At 48.2% G+C, this 13,029-nt stretch overlaps 1 protein-coding gene across 5 annotated transcripts in view; it reads right to left on the bottom strand.

Moving 5' to 3' along the window:
• Window positions 1-12,822, bottom strand: part of ATP2B4 (ATPase plasma membrane Ca2+ transporting 4) — a 100,243-nt gene extending 87,421 nt beyond the window's left edge. For 2 of the 5 annotated variants that reach the window (XM_045841324.1, XM_045841322.1), the window contains exon 1: window positions 12,242-12,822. The gene's annotated coding sequence lies outside the window, so the exon portion shown is untranslated. The remainder of the gene's footprint in view (window positions 1-12,241) is intronic. The other 3 variants (XM_045841320.1, XM_045841321.1, XM_045841319.1) reach the window with 2 other exon arrangements.
• Between the last annotated feature and the right edge of the window lie 207 nt (window positions 12,823-13,029).

Here is a 13,029-nt window from a genome sequence, read left to right as displayed (position 1 = left end):
ATATGTACCAACCAAAACTAAATCCACCCTTTTATCCTGTTATACTACATGGCCTCTGGAAAGTAGGGTGAAGGGGCTAAAATGAGAAGTAAGGATTAAAAGAGAAACTGGACGGTGTCTCCATAAGTTTATCTGTTCATCCCAAGGTTTCTATTCAGATGCCTTCTGGGCATTCAACAGACTCAGGGGCCCTAGAACACAAGCAGGGGGGTGGCAAAGTCAGGTTAACACTGGGATGCCACCCCAAGGACAGGATATAGCAGGCTGGATGAACATTCAGCTTCAGCACCAAGCTCTGGCCCAAGAGAAGGCTTGCTCTGGCAAAGGACAAGGGCAAGTCCCTCACCATCAGGCCGCAGTTCTTCGGTAACCCACTGGCACCCTGTAATAGTCTGCAAGGTCCCTCCCAGCCCAATTATCCCTGGAGTCAAGGCTTTATATTCCTGAAGTCAGGGGTTAAAGTGGCCTCCAGGGACACAAATGCAAGCTCTCTAGAACACTGACGAAATCAGGGTTTGCTGTGCACCCCTAGGCTCAGGATACACCTCCTTGAGCTGTTAAGTAGGTGGTTCTTAGCCACTCCCTACCTCCTGGACCCTGCTTCTCCCCAAATCCTAACATAATACCTGGCATACAGTTTGTGCCCACTTCACTGTTTGTTGAATGAGCAAATGAAAGAGTGAATGAATGACAGATTGGCTCGGCAATAAAATGAGCCTGTGTTGTTGCATTACAGTGACCCCACTCCCCTGACTCTTAGCCCCCAAATCAGAGCTCCATAGTCACTCAGGTTCAGTCAGCTGCTGAGGAAGAAGTTGGTTAGAATGCTTCCCTTCCACACTTTCTCTGACCTTTCAGAATGGCCACACCTGGAGAAAAGGGCAGGGGCAGGGATGCCCAGGCAGGAGGAATGCTCTGCCATCCCTTTCCAGGACTTCTGCTCTCTCTCAATTACTCTGGTTGTCCCAGCTCAGGGCCCCTGTCTGGGAGGGGCTGCAGAAGACCAAGAGAAGAAATGCAGTTCCATTAGGAGCTTCACAGTAATGAGGGTGGTGCCAAGAGTGTTTCTCCTTTGCATTTTCTCTAGTGCTAATTACCTTAACTGTTAATAATAGCAGCAACAATCCTGGTGCAGAGCTTTTATGGTTTCTAGCATCTTTCTTCTGAAGTGCTTCTAGCACATGACCTCAGCATGCCACACATCCTTGCAGGGGCTGGAATGGTTTTCCCCATTATACAGGTTGAGAAACTGGGGGCTGAGGAGCTCTGTCCTTGATCTGGGTCATAGTGATACACTGATGGGGTCAGGGACCCACTCACAGACCTGGAGTGGGGAGACTGGGGCTCTAGCGCTCTGTCTTGGGCTTAATAAACTAGTCTGGTATCCTTGTGCAACTTTCTAGGTTTCAGTTCTCTCACTTGCAAAAGAGGAAAATTGGGCCATTTCTCCAACTCTATCCATCTCAAATGCTCTGGCTCAATAAAATGAGCTGCCCCCTCCCCTTACCCACCCCAAAGTCTGGGGACTGACCTTCTCGGTACCAAGGTCAGAAATCCCCTGGAAGTTTGGATGCCAGCTGTACCTATTCTAGCATCCTAACAATGTCCTGCGAGTACTTCCCACAAAGAAAGGTATAGTACAGACAGCAGGGAAGAAACATTGAGAAATCATCCTAACAGTTGATGACCACCAGGAGAGCAGGCAGGAAGTAGGCTGCTGCTGAGGCCAGATGCCATCCTGCTCAGATAAAGACTGGAAGTGGTCCAGTGGGGGGTTGGGGTGAGGGTGAAGGTGGGAGTTGGGGGATGACAGCCTCCCTCACCTGCCAGAGTATCTGACTCTCCATGATGCTCAGTGTCCTCAACCAGATGCAGTAGCACAGCCCTTCCTCCCAACCCACCTCCTCTCCCCCGTCCTCTCTTCCATCCTCCATCAAATCTGTCCTCTCTCCTCATTCATATCCTGTTTGGCAAGCATCTCCTCCAAGGATAATTTCCAGGTAAGCCCTGCCAAATTCTGGTCTCCACATTCCCACTAACACTCCTTCAGCTCCCAGCATCATGTGTCCCTGTGCCAGATGAGGCTTCAAGGATGTATCCCTGTTCTTGTCTGCCACTAGACAGGGGGAAGACGATGAATATTTTCTATTTCCTCCTTTCTTACATTCCTCCATCCTCAGTTCCCAAGATATGAAGCAGGGCATTCAGGGCATAGGGACAGTGGACTACAAATGGACAGCACTCTCCTCTCTACCCAGGGGCAGCAGCCTTGGCCAGTCACCAGAAAGGCTAATGCTAGAATCCCAACCAGAGTCTGGACAAAGGCTCAGCCAATGTCTACCTCCAGAGCCAAAAGTCTGGATTGAGAGGGAAGGCAGCCTGGCCTAGCAGCTGGCAGCTTACCCAAACGTCTCCAAACCCAACCCACATTTCAGATGAAAACCTCATCTCTCCATCCCATAGTATTGACTGTGGTCCGTGATTTCTAGTGTCTAATCATATTGTAGGTCAAAAGTAGTTGCATATTGGCAATTTCGTATGGTTGGACCTAGTAACTATCTGGGGATCATGTTCCATAGAAGATAGTAAACACCCTGAAGGCTTGGATCTCTGTATTTCTAGCCAATCTTTCTTAGTTTCTGGCTTAGAACATTACAGAGCTGTGGTCTTGGAAGGTGTTGAGTAGGCACTTTAAAAAAATGTTTATTGCTTTTAGAGAAAGAAAGGGGCAAGGAGAGAGAGAGAGAAAACATCTATTGGTTACCTTCCCATATGTGCCCCAACTGGGAATCGAACCTGCAGCCTAGTTATGTGCCCTGACTAGGAGTCAAACCCACAACCTTTTGGTGTATGGGAGGATGCACCAACCAACTGAGCCACATTGGCCAGGGCAAGTAGGTAATTCTTAACTGAAATTCCAGGAAGGTGAGATGGGGAATCTTATAACATGTCCTACCCTCAAAACTCAAAGGCAGCTACCCATAAGGCAGAAACTTTCAGGTCTCCTTCATCATCCTGGCTAGAAAGATGGAACTTCGCTACAGGCTGTTAGATTGTGGTAGAGTCTGTGATAAAAAGGGTTTGGTTTGAGCATTGAGAGTTTAGCCTCTTTGTAGAAAAGGAGAGTCTCAAATCAGAAATGCCTGTTTGTCTAATCTCCTCTTCATTTTACGGGGGGAGATGAAGGCCCACAGACATCACTGGCTTGTCAAGGTCACGTAACAGCCCAGATCACCAGTTTTCTGACTCCCAGTCCCATGCTCTTCTGGCAGGCCTGGCAGCAACAGGAGAACAAACTCCTCCCTGTCTGCCCCCTCCCAACTTCCTGACTCCCACGCTTTCAGGCTCCCTAGCAAGACAGAAGGAGAATTGACTGAAGGATCAATAGCCCTCTCCTACAAGAAAAGAGCCTGAGTCACGCTAGGCCTGGCTCCAGGGTTTAGGGGGAGGGGTGGTGGGGGGAGGAGGGAGAGAGAGAGAGAGAGAGAGAGAGAGAGAGAGAGAGAGAGAGAGAGAGAGAGAGAGAGATGATTAGTACTGGAAACCTGATCTCTCTCCAGAGCTAGGCTGGGGGTGGCAGTTGGCGATTCCCAGTGATCTGGGTCATTGACAGTATAGCTGGTATGCTGTCCCTGCTGGGAGGTGGGTGAAGTTGGGGTGAGGGGTTGCCTTTTCTAGGCAGCTTTAGGCCTGGCTTAGCCCAGGCTTGAAAGCTCAGGGCAAGCACAGCCAGGTTCTCTCAGCATCACCCAATTATAGGATTCAGAAAAGATGTCTCCAGGATACTGGTGGATTCCTTGTGAGATACCTACTCAAAAGGTAGGTGAGTGATCCTGGAAGCCCTCTGTCCCTAGGCTTCCTCACTAAGGGGAATGGCTGCTCCCACCGGCTGCCCAGGGTCACAGCTGGCCCGCCCAGGGTCACAGCTGGCCCACCCAGTGTGCCCCACTGCTTCCTATCTGAGGGTGAGAAGGAAGACTCTCTGAGGGAAGTACACTGTCAGATCCCTTGTGTGTGCTCGGTGGTGACTAGGGAGCTTAGTTGGCCAGGAGTTTGGAAGGTGAGTGGGAGGAAACTGGGAATCCTCCCTGTATTGACTTCTCTTCCAACTTAGTATTAGGAAAAGTTTCAAACCTGAAACACTGAAAAAACAGTACAATAAGCAACTCGGATCCTTCACACAGATTCACCAATTGTTAACCTTTTGTATGCCCTCTCTTGATGTGTATACACACACACACACACACACACACACACATGAACACATACTTCTTTTGCTGAACCATTTGAAAATCACTTGCAGACACTTTGTCCCTAATACTTCTGCATAATCTCCAAGAATAAAGACATTCTCCTACAAAACCATCATCGTTACCACTATCATACCTTAAAAAAATAACAATAATTACATATCACCTATTATCTATGTGAAAAATTTCCCAGTTGTCCCCCAGGATGTCTTTATGTGTGTGTGACCCAGGATTCAATTAAGATTTATGCATTGTATTTGACTATAATACAATGTATTATACAAAGAGACAATGTATTTGTCTCTTTAGTTTATTATTTTTTTATTTTAAAGATTTTATTTATTTATTTGTAGACAGAGGGGAAGGGAGGGAGAGATACATCAATGTGTGGTTGGCTCTCATGCACTACTTACTGGGCACCTGGCCTGCAACCCAGGCATGTGCCTGACTGGGAACAGAACCAGTGACCCTTTGGTTTGTAGGCCAGTGCTCAATCCACTGAGCAACACCAGGCAGGGGAAGTTTCATAAATCTAGACTGGTTTTTGCCTCCTCACCCTTCTCCTCAGAACACAATGTTAATATGTTTTTATAACGTCCACTTTTCTGAAGTCTCAGTCAGGTGTCACGTAGAATGGCTCACATTCTAGATTTGTCTTTTGTCTCCTTATAATGAAATTCAGGATAAATTTTTTTTGACAAGAACATGGGTGATGTGGCTGAAATTCTTAGAGCAAATCAAGAGGAACTAACACCAGGTGGTCCCACTAATGTTGTTACAGAAAAGGGTCAAGGAGGGGTACTATATATTATTACCAAAAGGACCCCCCACTAGATTGGCTATGACCGCCGCCAGAGGAAAGATGTCTCTCAATACCAGAGATTTGTGAAAAGAAAAGGAAATGTTTATTTAGAGCTATACAGACTTAAAGTAGTGACCCAATGTCTTCATTAAAATATTAAAGTCTTTTAGAATACCCGCAGATGCACACAGTCCTTCCTTCTCCCTCTGCCCTAATCTGGGGTACCGTATCTCAGGAAAAGAAGTAGAAGTCTGTGATTTGGGCTCCCAGCACCATCAGCTGTGTCGCTGCCAGGATCTCCAGTTAATCCAAAGCCATGTGGCACCTTCTCATGGCCCACCAGCAAGAGTCCTTTCACCCCTTTTCTTCCAGGCAAAGTTTCTCCTGCTTCCTAAGCCATGTGGCAAAAGGGAGCATCCTAAAAGCCACGTGGTCCTCACTCTCGCCAAAGCTGTGGGGGGTGGGGGGGTGGTCCCCACTCTGCCAAAGCCTCGTGGTTCTCCCCTCACATGACTGCTGAGTCTGGATTTAAATCCCCATGCCAGCCTTCCTCTACACCCCCATTTTCAACTCCTCCTACAATCAGTTACAACTGCCAGCATTCCTGTATTATTCCAGGTTTACTGGGCTGCCATCGTAAGTCTGGGCAGGTGTGGCCTCATGTCATGGAGCCAATCTTCTCCAAGCTCTTGAGCAGGTGCAGGTGCTGTAACCAGGGGGAGCTGTCCCCCCAGTTACAACTTGGGTGGAAGTCACTTCCATCCCCCTGGCTCTAAGCATGGCCACAGCTATTTAACATATCTATGAAACCAGTTAAAGGTTATAGATATGCTAAATGACCATGCCAGAGGTTAGCTGCAAAGCTGTTGCTGTAACATAATAGCTCTGCGTGTTCCTGCTTCGTGTGTCCCTTCCCCCAACTCATACCTGTAGCGGGGGAGGGGGGAAGACATCCTATATATTTTTTCTAATATTTCCTGGACACCTTGAGTTCTGGACCCCATTCCAAATCTTTATTTGGCACCCCCCTCTTGGATGCACCCTGTTACAGTGCTGTCTGGTTATTTGGTGAAGGTGGACAGTGCTGACTTTTCATGGTATAAGGACAGGTTTTTCCTTTTGTAAGGAGTAAGTAATCCACGAAGTGATACACTGAGACCAACCTTTCACCCAGTGGTCTTAGCAACCATTAGTAAGCGTAACCTGAATCAGCTATTATATTGGGGGTTGCAAACAGGTAAATTTAAAATTCTGTCATTGCTTCTACATTTCATTAGCTCACATTTGTTTTTAAGAGTTTTTCCTCTCTGATCTATTTTAACTGTCAGAATGGGCTCATGAAATCTTTTATTCAGTGTCTTACAATCTGTTACTGTTCTTTTAGATGCTGAATGTGTTGCAAATTTACGCAGTAAGAGACAGCCCCTTTAAGCCAATGCCTATGTCCTTTTGTCACAAGCATGCTCTAGCTTTCTGGCATAACATGACTCACTTGTAGTTTCCCAGTCCTAGACAAGGAATCAGCCATTTATCCAAAGAGCACTCCTTTCTTGTAGTGGGAAATGGTGCTTGGAAATGAAAACTTGGGCATGAGGTGTGTTCAATGCTACTATGTAGCACTGCCTCCAGACCCTTCCAGTGAACAGTGTTTTTGGAGAAACATAAAGAAATGCAGGGTTCTTCTTTACCTTTCCCCATTTCATATTTTTGTCTCTCTTCTTCCATAGTGAAACCCAGATTTCCAGTAATATCAACATAGTTACTCATTTGATCTATCCCTATAACAAATAAAAGTTTACAATTTATGACACCAATACCATGACCAGTAACAGACCTACAAGGAAAGTTCAAGATTTTTTTCAGTTCTTTTAATTCTTTGAATATATTGGGTTGGCCAAAAAGTTCATTTAGTTTTTTCCTTACAATGGCTCTAGTAGTGCTTAGTTGTCCTTAACTTCTTTTGAAATAATTTTGTTAATTGTATTGTGACAGTGGTCATATCAACGTGCATTAAAAAAGTCTTATCAAAATTAGTGAATTTTTGTGCAGCCATTTTAATATTGAAGATGAAAGAATATATGTGTTTTTGGCATATTACAATTATTTCTAGGAAGGTAAAAATGTGACTGAAACACAAAAACAGATTTGTGCAGTGTATGGAGAAGGTACTGTGACAGGTCAAACGTGTTAAAAGTGGTTTGTGAAGTTTCTTGATCCTATCGACATTTTGGCCAAATAATTCTTTGCTGTGAAGCTGTCTTATGCACTGGAAGATATTTAGCAGCACCCCCGGCCTCTACTCATTGGAAGCCAATAGTGGCAGAGAGCTGACATACTCAAAATACACAAATCAATAAAGTTATTGGTAAAAATGAAAAATGTGTATTTTACAGAGAAAACTAAATGGACATTTTAGCCAACCCAATATATTCCACTAAGAATACAGAGTCAGGACATTAAACTAAAAAATTACTTGACTTAATTCTTTTCTTGTAGAAGAATCAAGTTGATACAGTTAGGTTCATTGTCTCTGCTATGGTTCACTTAAGGGTTTGCTTTTCTTTTCTCTTTCTTTTGCATCTAATTTCACTAGTGATTATGTAAAATATTTACCTGCTTCAAAAATCAAAACTGCCTGAAAAGATATAATCAGTAAAGTTTTACTCCCATTCCTACCTCCTCTACCCTGTTCCTACCCACCCTCTATAGGTAACCATTTTAATTAATTTTTGGTTTATCCCACCTGTGTGTGCAGTGCACACACACATGCACACGTCTGTAAACAGTATTATTTCTCCTGCTTTCTCCACCCAAAGGTAGTATGTTACATGCAATCTTTTGAATCTTGCATTTTCCATTTAATAACATATCCCAGAAATGATGTCATAAGTTCATAGGGCTCCTATTCATTATTTTTGGCCTCATAGCACTCAATTATATGGATGTATGGATGTATGGATGTTCACTCAACCAGTCGATTAAGAATGGGCATTGGGTAGTGTCCAATGATCCCCTTTCCTGTTATAAATATACCTCAGGGAATCAATCACCTCCTGCATATGTCTTTTTGTGTTTGCAATTGTGCATTTTTCTGGATAATTTCCTAGAAGTTGAGCCACACCACTGCTGGGTGAATGCATATGCTGTTTTGCTAGAATCTCCTCTCCTTAGGGACTGTACTGGTTTGCACTCCTGGCATTGATTTCACAATCTAGGTGGATCTTGCTGTGAGGTGCTCTGAGAGTTTGTCTGGGCCAGCCTGAGAGTCTTTGCCTCCTCACCAATAAGACATTATCCCAAGCCCTCTGCCCTAGAGATCTGACAAGAAGGCAAGAGTGAAGGTCTCTCGATTCCATTCCAGTTCATCTCCCTGAATTTCTTTACTTCACTTGCAAAACCAGAGCACAGAGAAGTGATGAGGCTGAAGACTTTAGGCAGACAGGAACTAGAATGAGGAAAGGCAAAAGAGGGCAGGGGACTCTTGCCACATGGCACCTATCTTCTCACCTCTTTTCTCTCCTTTGGCCTCTTCACTATCCCCCCAACAGCTCCTCTCCTGACCAGGGCTCTGGTTCTATCTAACTAGATCCTGCCTGGCTTCCCTTCTCAACCCACCTTCATGTGGGCTGAACACACAGGACGGGTGTAGAGTGGAGGCAGAAGTCCAAAGTCCCTGTGATTTCTGTTTTAACATGTGCAGAGGAAATTAAGTCAGTGGAACAAAAATGGCTCATACAAGGAAAAGAGGAAAAAGGAGACAAAGAGAGATGCTGGGAGAGGAAGCAGAGTACAAAACATTCCACACAAGTCTCTTGGACTCCAGTCCCAGTGCCTGCTTTATTGCTATGACCGGTTCTACAGAAAGGGGAAACGAGTGGGGAAAGGATGCTGTCCCAGTTTGAGGAGGCCCAGGTGTTCTGCTTCCTCATGACCCAGAGGCCCTGCCTTTCTCAACCCTCTCTTCTCCTCACCCCTGCCCACCAAATACCAAGTGGGAACGACAGGGATCAATGCATGTCCGAGGAGCAGGGAACTGAAGAGTTCCTCCAGGGAAGGCAGTGAGGTGCAAGGTAAGGCATTCATTCCTCTTCAAGGTCAAATCAAACACCTGGGTCATCCTTAGCCAAACATCCTTTTTAATTAATGTTCTGGAGACCAAGAATGAACACCTTCCTTTCCTTCCTCCAAAGCTTGGTGGACTAGAATACCCTAGATGAACACAGCTTATCCATCCATGTCTTTGGGTGCTGGGCCCAAGACCAGGAGCATAGAATAAAAGAGAAAAAGGCCCATGGGGGTGACTGAGAGAAGCTAAATTCTTGAATACAAGGCAGTTCCCTATGGAATGTTTCAATTGCTGACAGGTGGCAGCTGGGTCAGTGCTGGGTTGGCCAGTCCTCTCTTCCTCTGAAGACCCTTCAGGCTGTGAGGGTGCGGAAAACGAAGGCTCCCCAATACCCTTGCTCAGGGACTTCACACTCCCATCTCCTTCCAGCACTCACAACTAGGGCAAACTCTTAACTGTTTTACTTTTCTGCCCCTCACTGGACCCTCCCGTTTTGACTTTCTTTTGGTACCATAGAGATCTGACAAGTCTGACTCAGCCACTCCCTCCCACTATTACTGTGGAAGCATTAGCCTGGATGACGTGAATCCCAGGCTCCCCCCGAATGCCACTTCCTTCTTCCAGCAAACACTGACCAAGCGTTTTTTACGTCTTGGGCACTGTGATAGGTGCGGGGAATCCTGGAGGCTAAACGAGCTGTGCTCCTTCGACTTGACCTTGAATTTAGCCTGGGAGGTGGACACTGGAAGGGGAGAAACGGAGGCTCCTTAGTCGGCTCAGAGCAGCAGAGGCGCGCGGGGAGCGTCGGCGGCGCAAGCTGGCGCAGAGCGCACGCGGGAGGGGCCACGGGGTCGCAGCCACGGGGTCCAGCTTCGCAGCCCCCAGACCGAGGGAAGGCTGGAGGCCGCGGAGCTGGCGCCTCAGTGCACGATAAATAGAGAACCCTCCCCAAACCTACCGGACTCTATTTCTAGTCAGAGCACTGAAAATAGGAAGGTGGGCTGCAGGAAGGGTGGGATAATGCGCCTAGAAGGAAGGGCGCGCGTGTGTTTGGGGCGGGGGGGCGTTGCGGACGAGAAGCGGTGTACCTCGGCAAGATGGTGGCAGGGAGGATGGGGCTCCAGAGCAGGAGTAAAGAAATGGATCCCCACCCCCCTCCTGGAGAACAAGGACTCGATCTTATCTTGGGTCCCCCGCCCACCTAGAAAGGTCCTCATTCCCTTCTAGATCAGAATACAGGGAGAGAGGGAGGGAGGGAAGGAGGGAAGAGCTTAGGGGTGCAATCAGGTCAACCATCCAACACCTCAAAATGAAGACCGAGGCCCCCAATTAAGCTCTCTTCCAAGTCATTTGCTTCCTTCTTTCCAGTTTCTAAGCCCTCGCTTTACCACTCCTCCAACCAAACCAGCTGGGGCAGGGGGCAGGTGCTTCCTCTCCCCCTGGCCTGACCCCTACAAATGTGTCGGCTTCAAGGTCCAGGACCCCCTCCCAGAGCTAGCTCCCCATGCCACCACCCTGAGCGAACGTGGGATCCTATAGCTCACTAGCCATCAGAGCCACCACCTCTTCCAGACCTCCGCCTACACATATACCTCCCCGCATCCAGTCAGTCCCTCCTGACCGCTGGGTCCCTCTGCACGGCCTGGCCTAGCCAAAGAAGACTCTGCTCTCTTCCCTTCTTCCACGTAAAGAGGGTCTGGGGCTGAGGGGGCTGGAGGGGCACCTCCACCCAGGAAGAGCATAAGGGGCAGCTCTGGGAGGGGCTCAACGAGGGAGGGAAGGACCTTAAGAGCCGAGGATCTCCACCCAGAGGAGGAGGTGGCGCTGTAGAATGGGATTTCACTTCCCCTCCCCCCCTGCGGCTTTAGAGGAGGGCCCGCGAATTTCTTCTTCTGACATCCCTCCTCCCTAAGCCAGCCGGCGCCGACCACGGGTCTGCAAGTTATTGTAAGTCCGGCAGGAATGCCCTGGAGAGTTGCCTCAGGCCACCAGAGTGCCCACTAGCTCCCAGGATGCGGCTGGCCCCTCTGGCGTCCTCCACACCCAGCTAAGAGCGGCGAGTCGGTCACTGAGATGGAGGAGTGCGCCCGGACTCGCTTGGGGAGGATGCCAGCCGGCCTCCTCTACCTCAAAAGCGAGCCAAGAATGGGAGTGATCGTGTGTGGAGGGGGGCGGCGGGTGCGGGAGGAACAATCCAGCCTTAATTTCTCCCTCTTCAGCCCCGAGACACTCAGAGACACTCTTCCCACGGTTGCCTGCGACCAACCCCAAGGGCTAAAGCACTCACAAGCCCCACTGTCACCAGCCTTCAAATTGCAAACTTTCCACCTTCACCCCTTCTTTCCTTTGGGACCAGAGCTACATGGGGTGGTGCTACCACAGACACTCACACAGTTGGTTCTGGACACTTCGCACACGCTCAAACAACAGCGGCACAAGGAACTCTCAGCTTTTTCCACGGCTAATTATAGACGTGAAAATCTGAGGATGTTTTGCAAGTGGCAGAGAGAAACTGCTGAGGTTTCTCTACAAAGCCAAAGAAATGTAAGCTGTGCACTCCCCTTCTTCACTCTCAACTCCTACTTCCACCCTCCCACCCCACAGTGAGCCCATTTCCCAGCCCCACAACAGACCCTCCTTCTTTAAGGTTTCTTATTCGGTTCTTTCTTTTTCTTTCTTTCTTTCTTTTTTTTTCCCCCCATCTCTCTTTGGGGCTTTCGAGAAAGGGAACAGACGCGGAAAATATTTTTGCAAGTTTTCCATTCATCGTCTCATTCCCAAGCCAAGAGGGAGGGCAGGAGCGGATGGGGGCAATGAAATGCTTGTTCCAAAAGCTCAATTTGAGTGTCCAAAGACAGTCCCCCCATTTCCCTACCCCCACAGCCCAGGAATGACAGAAACTAGGAAAAGAAAAACAAGTCACTTGTTTGATTATATGATTTCTCAGAACTGAGTCTAAGAAAGAAACACAGTATTTGACAAATCTGTGCAAACCCCTCGCCGGATCCAACAGCAAGAAATATGCCAGGAAGAGAAAATTCATGGACTTTCAGAACCCATTGAGAGGAAAGGAAAAACAAAGTTTGCAAATCGCGCATCAATTCATTCTCTTTGCAAGCCTACCTCTCTTTCTAGCAAAGATCCAGGCTTCTCCAAGCAGGAATCTCCCTCCGGGTTTCCATGGACAGGGTAGGGTGGGGGTGACCACCCACTGGTCTCCCCAAAGTAGCAGCACGCGAGAGATGCTGGCTTTGCTTTCTTGCCTTTTTTTTTCCCCTGCTACAACCGGGGAGTGGGCCGGGTCTCCTCCCCCGGCCCTCCCAATGGGAAGGACCTCTCAGGTTCCGGGAAGAAAATAATGCAGGGGGTCTGGGCGGGTGTCTCTGGTCTCGCTTTCCTCGGAAGGATGGTTCCCCAGGAAGTTCGTGCCTCCCCCCTCAATCCCCAGTTTTGGATGGTCTCAACAGCAGAGCTCTCTTAAGAAAATGCTTGTCATGGCAACAGCTACAGCCAACTCGGACAGACACCAGCTCGCCAGCTCTCCCCAGCAGTGCGGGGTGGAGCAAGAGCTGGAAGCGGGTGGGACTTGGCGGGAGGCCAGAGCGGCACTCCTCCTTTAAGGTGGCCCAATGTGAGCTGCGGCTGCGTCCTGATCCTCTTAAGGGGGAATGGGGGAAAGAAAGGGGAGGAATCCTTTCTCCTCTCGGGTTTCCTCTTCGCCTTCGCTCTCTCACTTGTTGAAAGGAAAGTAAGGTGGGGGGTGGAGGTGGGGAGTGGATGTGGGTAGCAGTCTTCAACCGTTGATGGGTGGAGGGAAAAAAGGAAGCTTCTGCAGGCGGTTGGCTTCCTGCAGCTCTTAAGGGCCTCTCAACCTCTTACTCACTTAGACACAGGAACCAGAAACCGAGGTG

Source organism: Phyllostomus hastatus, unplaced genomic scaffold (genome assembly GCF_019186645.2).
Source record: "Phyllostomus hastatus isolate PE091 unplaced genomic scaffold, TTU_PhHast_1.1 phas_contig_36, whole genome shotgun sequence".
NCBI classification, from domain to species: Eukaryota; Metazoa; Chordata; class Mammalia; order Chiroptera; family Phyllostomidae; genus Phyllostomus; species Phyllostomus hastatus.
The sequence above is the reverse complement of the archived record's forward strand: the minus strand, read 5'-3'. Positions and strand labels throughout refer to the sequence as shown.